This window comes from Lepidochelys kempii, unplaced genomic scaffold (genome assembly GCF_965140265.1).
Source record: "Lepidochelys kempii isolate rLepKem1 unplaced genomic scaffold, rLepKem1.hap2 scaffold_37, whole genome shotgun sequence".
NCBI classification, from domain to species: Eukaryota; Metazoa; Chordata; order Testudines; family Cheloniidae; genus Lepidochelys; species Lepidochelys kempii.
Genome location: NW_027333638.1, coordinates 1,188,138 through 1,198,625, shown reverse-complemented (window position 1 = coordinate 1,198,625; position 10,488 = coordinate 1,188,138).

Below are 10,488 nucleotides of genomic sequence, written 5' to 3'. Positions count from 1 at the left end.
GGTAACGAGAGTGATCACTTAAGGTGAGCTATTACCAGCAGGAGAATGGGGGGGGGGGAAACCTTTTGTAGTGATAATCAAGGTGGGCCATTTCTAGCAGTTGACAAGAAAGTCTGAGGAACAGTGAGGGGTGGGGGTGAGGAGAAATAAACATGGGGAAATAATTTTACTTTGTGAAATGACCCTTCCACTCCCAGCCTCTATTTAAGCCTCAGTTAATTGTATCCAGTTTGCAAATGAATTCCAATTCAGCAGTCTCTGGTTGGAGTCTGTTTTTGAAGTTTTTTAGTTGAAGAATTGCAACTTTTAGGTCTGTAATCGAGTAACCAGAGAGATGGAAGTGTTCTCCGACTGGTTTTTGAATGTTATAATTCTTGACGTCTGATTTGTGTCCATTGATTCTTTTACGTAGAGACTGTCCAGTTTGACCAATGTACATGGCAGAGGGGCATTGCTGGCACATGATGGCATATATCACATCGGTAGATGTGCAGGTGAACGAGCCTCTGATAGTGTGGCTGATGTGATTAGGCTCTATGATGGTGTCCCCTGAACAGATATGTGGGCACAGTTGGCAACGGGCTTTGTTGCAAGGATAGGTTCCTGGGTTAGTGGTTCTGTTGTGTGGTGTGTGGTTGCTGGTGAGTATTTGCTTCAGGTTGGGGGGCTGTCTGTAAGCAAGGGCTGGCTTGTCTCGCAAGATCTGTGAGAGTGATGGGCTGTCGTTCAGGATAGGTTGTAGATCCTTGATGATGTGTGGGAGAGGTTTTAGTTGGGGGCTGAAGGTGACGGCTAGTGGCGTTCTGTTATTTTCTTTGTTGGGCCTGTCCTGTAGTAGGTGACTTCTGGGTACTCTTCTGGCTCTGTCAATCTGTTTCTTCACTTCAGCAGGTGTGTAGTGTAGTTGTCAGAACGCTTGATAGAGATCCTGGAGGTGTTTGTCTCTGTCCGAGGGTTTGGAGCAAATGTGGTTGTATCGCAGAGCTCGGCTGTAGACGATGGATCGTGTGGTGAGCCTCCAGCTTTCATCCAGACCACACCACACAATCCATTGTCTGCAGCCGAGCTCTACGGTACAACCGCATTTGCTCCAACCCCTCGGACAGAGACAAACACCTACAGGATCTCTATCAAGCGATCTTAAAACTACCTGCTGAAGGGAAGAATACCCAGAAGTCACCTACTCCAGGACAGGCCCAACAAAGAAAGGAACAGAACGCCACCAGCCGTCACCTTCAGCCCCCAACTGAAACCTCTCCAGCACAGCATCAAGGATCGGCAACCTATTCTGAAGGATGACCCCTCACTCTCACAGATCTTGGGAGACAGGCCAGGCCTCACTTACAGATAGCCCCCCAACCTGAAGCAAATACTCACCAGCAACCACACAACAAAAACACTAACCCAGGAACCGATCCTTCCAACAAACCCATTGCCAACTCTGTCCACATATCTATTCTGGAGATCTGGAGTGCTATGTCCAGTTTTGGGCCCACACTACAAGAAGGAGGTGGAAAAATTGGAAAGAGTCCAGTGGAGGGCAACAAAAATGATGAGGGGACTGGAACACATGACTTATGAGGAGAGGCTGAGGGAACTGGGATTGTTTAGTCTATGGAAGAGAAGAATGAGGGGGGATTTGATCGCTGCTTTCAACTACCTGAAAGGTGGTTCCAAAGAGGATGGATCTAGACTGTTCTCAGTGGTAGCTGATGACAGAACAAGGAGTAATGGTCTCATATTACAGTGGGGGAGGTTTAGGTTGGATATTAGGAAAAACTTTTTCACTAGGAGGGTGGTGAAACACTGGAATGCGTTACCTAGGAGGTGGTGGAATCTCCTTCCTTAGAAGTTTGTAAGGTCTGGCTTGACAAAGCCCTGGCTGGGATGATTTAGTTGAGGATTGGTCCTGCTTTGAGCAGGGGAGTTGTTGGGGACACTGGGGCATGGCCAGTAGGTAAGTCGAGGGATAGAAGACCAAGAGTGTCGATGAACGATGAAGCCCCCTAGCACTAGGCCTAGGTGTCCTTGCCCCCGCCCCTCTGCCTGGAGGCACTCGCAGCAGCTCTGCATACTAGGCCGAAGTGTCCTTGGCCCCCCCCGCCTGGAGGCACTCGCAGCAGTTATGCTGAGGATCTGCAACAATATGTTGCAGAGTCAGACTGCCTGAAACTAAACAAGGCCGAACAGGGCAGATATGGAAGAACAATGCTGAATAAAGCAGCTTTATGTATAGGTTAACAAATGATACAGAGAACAAGGGAACTAGCTGGGAACTGGATTGGCTGGCTAGATGGATACTTAGGGCAGCTTGCTATTGGATAAGTATGCTGAAGAAAGGATGTATAAAAGCCTGTGTAACTTCCTGCTCTGGGTGCAGGATTGGAGATTCTATTCTCCCTGGACCTTTTTGAAGCTTCAAATAAACTTTTCTGCTTCTCCACCCCGTTGTGATTATTGAGTGACGCACACCGGGTAATGAACCCCTCCCCCCTGCTGTTGTTTTGCCTCTCGGCACTGGGTGCTGGCAACACTGTCTAACATTAAAGAGGTGAAACAAGGCTGGCAGTTTGGGCTGCTGGACAGAACAAGCCTTCAGGCCGAAAAGCCAACAACCTTTCTCTCCATTTCAGCAAAAAACAACATTCAACAAACCCCCACAAAAACAGGCACCTGAAAAGTCCTGCCCCCGACTTCACCTTTCCAAGGTCTTCTCCGCACTCTCTCCCGCCCCGAGTGAGAATCCGACCCCTTGCCCAACACGCCACAGTGAGACCCGAATGCAGCTCTCCCTCTGCAGGCAGGATGGTGGAGAAAAACACAGGTGAGAAAACCCTCCCGGCTCAGCTGCGCAGGGAGCCTTGGCAAGGACGTGGTGGAAAGGTGACGCCGGGATCTCTCGCACGGGAAAGGAGACTCGTGCCCGAGTCCAACCAACCCTTTGGGAACTCGAAGGAAGCCGCATCCCACAGGCGTTTCCACAGACCAGCCACCAGCCACACACCCAGGCCGGAGGGGCCGGGACACGGGAAGGGGCAGCAGCCAACGCCCCCGGGGGGAGGGCTGGGGCGGGAGCTGCAGCCAGGCCCCTGGACCCTCAGGGAGACGCAGACCCTGACAGCAACCAGCCACGTTTGCCCACGTGTGTGTGTGAGACACGTCTGTGTGTGTGTGATGTCTTGTGTGTGTGCTGTGTGTCGTGCAGAGTCTTGTGTTCAGTGTGTGTGTGCTGTGTTGTGTTTTGTGTTGTGTGTGTGTGTGTGTCGTGTTGTGTGTGTGTTGAGTTGTGTGCCGTTTTGTGTGTCATGTTGAGTGAGTGTTGTGTGGTTGTGGTGTCATGAGACGTGTTGTGTGTGATGTGGTGTGTGTCGCACACACAGACACAACACATTGTACGCCACCCACACAACACGTCACGTGTAGCACGTCTCACACACACGTCGCACATCACACGCACAACATGCTGTGTGTAGCACACACACACACAAAACATTGCACGTCGCACACACACACAACGCGTCGCCTGTTGTACGATGCACATCGCACATAGCACGGACACACACAACACGTTGCGTGTCGCTCGCACAGCACCTTACACTCACAAACACAAAACACGATACACACCACATCACACAGACAGAAAAAACTACACACATGTCACACATACACAAACACACACAACACGACACACAACACGTCACATACACAGCACAACACACAAAACGGCACACAACATAACACAGGCACACACCCTAACAGACAATACATCACAGACATTCACACAGACACACACACACACAACACAACACTCTAGACAACACACAACACACACAGAATGTGACACACAACACGTCACATACACACAACACATCACACAACTCGTCTCACACACAAACAAACACAAGACGACACACACTTCACACAAAACATGACACCACACACACAACACCATACACACACTGAACACAATACAGAAAATGGCCACACACCACACCACAAAGACACACACACAGTATGTCACACACACACAACACTACACAAAACACGTCTCACACACCCACACACCACGTCACATGTCATCACAAACACACAAGCACACACAATCCATACAACACTCTAGATAACACACAACTCACACACAACACACAACCCATCACACAAACACACATAACATGACACACACAACATGACACAAACACACACAAAAACATTTCACACACACAACACGACACACAACCCGTCTCACACACACACATAACACAAGATGACACACACACAACACGACACACACAGAAACAAATTGCATGTCCCTCACAACCTGTTGTACGTTGCACAGATACACACAACAGATCGCATGCACACATGCATGCAAGTTGCACGACACACACACAGAAAGACGTCACACACAAACACACGTGACACACAACATGACACACACAAACACCTCTCTCACACACACACAAGAAGACACAGAACCCATCTCACACAGACATGCACAATATGACACACACAGCACAACATGTAACACACAATATGACACACAACAAGTCACACATACAACAGATCGCACATCGCACATCGTACGGACACACACAACACATTTCACGCCGCACTCGCACAAACACTTTGCACATCACACGTCACATGTTGCACATCACACCTGCACACACAATGCATTGCGCATCGCACGTCACACACACAACGCGTCGAATGTCAGACACACAACACGTTGCACGTCGCACGCACACTCATCATGGCACACGTCGCACATTGCACGCCACACTTCGAACACACAACACGTCGCGTTTCGCACGTCACACACAAAAACGTTGCATGTCGCACACACAACATATTGCACATCGCACACACAACACGTCGCACGTCGCACAAACACGCAATGTGTCACAAACACAAAACATCACACACACAAACAGGTCTCACACATGCACAACATGAAACACAACACCTCACACATACACAACACGTCACACAAACACAAACACACACAACATGACATACAACATGTCACACACACATCCCCACACGCCACATGACACCACAAACACACCACACGTCACACACACACAAACACACAACACGACACATGACACATCACACAGATAGGCACAAACACATACAACATGACACACAACACGACACACCCAAGACTATGCAAAACACATCTTATACATACACACACACACACCCCATGTCACATGACACCACAAACACACCACACGTCACACACACAAACAGACAACATGACACACAACACGACACACCCAACACACATCTCACACACACACACACACACACACACCATGTCACATGACACCAGAAACACAACATCACACACACACTCAACACGGCAAACAAGAAGACGCACATGTGAAGTGTGGGGTGCGATGTCTTCTGTTTGCGTGTGCGATGTACAACATGCAATGTGCAACGTGAGGCGTGTTGTGTGTGTGTGACGTGCAATGTTTTGTGTGTGTGATGTGCAACGCAGGACGTGTTGTGTGTGTGACGTGCGATGTGCTCCGGGTGGGGTCTGTGTGTGTTTCTGCACAAGCTGATTGCGATGTCCCGGAGGCCAACAGCAAAGAGGGTTCGGCGTCCGCTTTCTTGCCCTGCCGTCAGTCTGCCACCGGGCTGGGGGGACAGCGGCTGGGGACCCCAGGAGCTGCTGAGAGACGCGGAGGATCCCTCGGGAGGGAGAAGACGACGGGAGAATCAGACTCTTCCAGCAACGAGCCACATTTGCCCAGTGCTGACGCTGTCAGGCCTCCGCATTTTGGGCCAGAAACCAACAGCCAAATCGAGCTGGAAAATTGAAGCACTTGCAAATGGCCCTTCTAGCGTCTCACCAGACCGTCGGCGACCCTCTGGGGGTGAGCTGTGGGCTCCCTCTTCGTGGGAGCAACAGCTGGCTGGGTTTTGGCTGCTCAGGCTTTTGTTCCCTGGTTTTACCCACTGTGGTTTCCTTTGCATGGATTTCATGTACCTGTGTGTAAGTTTTTGCCCAAAGGCACACAGCTGTACAGGTTTTATCTACAATCTTTACAAGTTGAAGCTGCAGATGGAGGGGGCTCCCAGCAATGGCAGCCTTAAGGGGGTGGGCGGCTAGAAGCTGGGGGACTGGATCGGGACCCCCCAACACTTACTGCTCTCTCTGCCCTGCAGTTTTAGTCCCCCCAAATTAGCCTGATGATTACAGCAAAAGTTTTGTTTCTCCTGCTGCTAACAGCCCACCTTCATTGATTGGTCTCGTTAAGAGTTGCTATGGCAACCCCATTTTCTCGTCTTCTCTGTATCGCTATATCTATATCTTCCTGCTGTATTTTCCCCTGCATGCATCTGATGAAGTGGGCTTTAGCCCATGAAAGCTTATGCTCAGATAAATTGGTTCGTCTCTAAGGTGCCACAAGTCCTCCTCATTCGCTTTTCCTGACTGATTGTGCTGGGGGCTCTGCCTGGCTCCAGCGCTCCGGTCCCTCCGCGACCAAGGCCACCTGGGAACCCTGATCGAGTCCAGCTTCAAGGAGTGCTGAGATCCATCTGTCTCTTTCTGTGCCTCTGTCTCTCTCTAGGAATAGCCTCCTGACCCTGCCTTTTGTGATCAGTTACAGTTTGCTAGCCCTAATTTTGTCATCAAATTTAAATTACATTTAATAGTGGAACGGTTTTTTTTGTTTGGCTCCCCTTGTAAGGTTACTAACTGGGAATAAATAACTTTCATGCTTAAGCTGATTGCTCTCCCCCCCACCCCACCTCCATGGGTGTTTTTGGCTTCTCCATTCACTCTGCAGCAACGCTCCTTGTACCTAATCTAAAGATCCCTGCAGCTCCCAAAATGGGCAATTCTGGTAACAGCTCATTTGGGGCTTGAATTGAAGGGGGATGGACGTCAGTCTTGGGACAAGTAACCTGCTATGGCCAAAAACACTTTAGCCCTGTGCACCCTTCCAGACAAGGCTTATGTCCCAAATACTTTGGGTCTTCCTGGATATGTCCCTGAATAATCAAGGACCTTGACCAAAAATGTCATCACGTCTTAAAAGGAAGAAAGATTGTCGTTGTGGAGACCATGAAACAAGCCCTGCAACATTTTGAAACATATCCCAACAGTCTATGTCAAGGTTCCTTCCCCACTCTGAACTCTAGGGTACAGATGTGGGAACCTGCCTGAAAAAACCCCTAAGCTTATTTTTACCAGCTCAGGTTAAAATTTTCCCAAGGTACAAACTATTTTACCTTTTGTCCCTGGACTTTATTGCTGCCACCACCAAGTGTCAAAGAAATATAACAGGGAAAGAGCCCGCTTGGAAACCTCTTTCCCCCACAAATCCTCCCAAGCCCTACACCCCCTTTCCTGGGGAAGGCTTGATAAAAATACTCACCAATTTGCATCGGTGAACACAGACCCAACCCTTGGATCTTAGGAACAATGAAAAAGCAATCTGGTTCTTAAAATAAGAATTTTAATGAAAGAAAAAGTAAAAGAATCACCTCTGTAAAATCAGGATGGGAAATACCTTACAGGGTAATCAGATTCAGAACAGAGAATCCCTCTAGGCTAAACCTTAAGTAACAAAAAGACACAAAAATTAGGAATATACATTCCATTCACCACAACTTCTTTTATCAGCCATTTCAACAAAACAGAATTGAACGCATATCTAACTAGATTGCTTATTAACCCTTTGCAGGAGGTCTGACCTGTGTTCCTGCTCTGGTCCCGGCAAAAGACAACACACAGACAGAGAGAACCCTTTGTTTTCCGCCCCCTCCAGCCTTGAAAGTATCTTGTCTCCTCATTGATCATCTGGGTCAGGGGCCACGGAGGTTACCTTAGCTTCTTAACCTTTAAGAGGTGAAAGGGTTTTTCCTCTGGCCAGGAGGGATTTCAAGGTGGTTAGCCTTCCCTTTATATTTATGACAGTCCACAGGGTGCATATCAAGGAATATTCAAAACGAGATGGGTGTTCTTTTTGGGGAGACTAACCCCCATTGCACTAACCAGGAGAAGGGGAAAGTGCGAGGCTGCTGCGCCATCTAGCGGCCAAAGGAGAAATCGCCAGCTTCTGGACCTGTGTGCACGGTTGGTTCGGTTCACATGCAAAGCTGTGTAATGCGAAGTTGGGAAAACAGGGTTCTGCTGCCCGACATCATCCTCTGGAATGACTCAACCCAATAGGACACCTCCTACGATACACTGCTCCGAGTGACACTCTCAAACAGGTCCCCACAGCTCCACAGCCTCCCCCCACCAGGAGGCATGTGTGAGAGGATTTTTCTCCCCAACTGACAGAGGGAGAAACAAAGGCTGGGAAAGGCAAAGGGCCTCTTCTTCCATCACACAACCTGCCGGGATAGAGTTGGGAACAGGACCCGGGTGTCCTGACTTTCAAACTAACCATCAGGCTGGAGTTTCACACACTGAATGATCAGAATAAAGGGACCTGCAATGAGCTATAGGCCAACAACCATTCACACTGATTCTTCAGCAAGTGTTTTAGAAGCACGAGAACACCAGCAAGAACCAGGAACGGCTCAGAGACAATCAGCAGCGAGAAGGAGAACAATTCACCAAGCAGATGATTGGTTCTGGCTTATTTGCTGGGCCTTAAACGAGAAGAACAAAGTCCTGAGTCTCCTCCCTGCCACGAGACCCCCTGCTCAGCCAATCAGCGTGGAGACTCTGGCGGTGGGCTGAGGGTTCCCCAGATGGCCCAGGGATGGCTCAGGTCACCGGTGAGGATCACTCTCAGAGCACGCTTCCTGTCCCATCTCTTTGGGAGGTCTCCCACCATGAGGGCTATAGAGTACCCCCTCCTCGCCAGTGGAGGGAGGGAAGCAGGAAAAGGGAAACCAAAAAAGACAAACCCCAAGGACTCAAAGGGACAAAGGCCAAGCTGGGGGAAAATTATCCCACCTTAACCTCCTGTTTTCCCTGCCGAGAATTTGGCCAGCAGCCGGGTGGATCAGGCTGCCTAGGTACTAAACCTCTCTGGGGCTCTTACCTTCTCCACAGGGACGTCTGTCTTCTCGCTCAATTAGCAGTGGAAAAGGAGAAAACTGCAGAGAGGCTCCACCTCGCGCTCACATAGAATCATAGAATCATAGAATATCAGGGTTGGAAGGGACCTCTGGAGGTCATCTAGTCCAACCCCCTGCCCAGAGCAGGACCAATCCCAGCTAAATCATCCCAGCCAGGGCTTTGTCAAGCCTGACCTTAAAAACTTCCAAGGAAGGGGATTCCACCACCTCCCTAGGGAACGCATTCCAGTGTTTCACCACCCTCCTTGTGAAAAAGATTTTCCTAATATCCAACCTAAATCTCCCCCACTGCAACTTGAGACCATTATTCCTCGTTCTGTCATCTGCTATCACTGAGAATAGTCTAGATCCATCCTCTTTGGATCCACCTTTTAGAGAGTTAAAAGCAACTATTAAGTCCCCCCTCATTCTTCTCTTCCGTAGACTAAACGATCCCAGTTCCCTCAGCCTCTCCTCATAAGTCATGTGTTCCAGACCCCTAATCAATTTTGTTGCCCTCCACTGGACGTTTTCCAATTTCTCCACAACCTTCATGTAGTGTGGGGCCCAAAAGTGGACACAGTACTCCAGATGAGGCCTCACCAATGTCGAATAGAGGGGAAGGATAACATCCCTCGATCTACTGGCAATGCCCCTAATTATACACCCCAAAATGCCATTGGCCTTCTTGGCAACAAGGGGACACTGTTGATTCATATCCAGCTTCTCGTTCACTGTCACCCTGAGGTCCTTCTCTGCAGAACTGCTGCCTAGCCATTCGGTCCCTAGTCTGTAGCGGTGCATTGGATTCTTCTGTCCTAAGTGCAGGACTCTGCACTTGTCCTTGTTGAACCTCATCAGATTTCTTTTGGCCCAATCCTCCATTTTGTCTAGGTCCCTCTGTATCCTATCCCTACTCTCCAGCATATCTACCACTCCTCCCAGTTTAGTGTCATCCGCAAACTTGCTGAGGGTGCAATCCACACCATCCTCCAGATCATTTATGAAGATATTGAACAAAACAGGCCCCAGGACTGACCCTTGGGGCACTCCGCTAGATACCGGCTGCCAACTAGACATGGAGTCATTGATCACTACCCGTTGAGCCCTACAATCTAGACAACTTTCTACCCACCTTGTAGTGCATCCATCCAGCCCATACTTCTTTAACTTGCTGACAAGAATACTGTGGGAGACCATGTCAAAAGCTTTGCTGAAGTCGAGGAATAACACGTCCACTGCTTTCCCTTCATCCACAGAACCAGTTATCTCATCATAGAAGGCAATTAGATAAGTCAGGCATGACTTGCCCTTTGTGAATCCATGCTGACTGTTCCTGATCACTTTCCTCTCCTCTAAGTGCTTCAGAATTGATTCCTTGAGGACCTGCTCCATGATTTTTCCGGGGACTGAGGTGAGGCTGACTGGCCTATAGTTCCCAGGATCCTC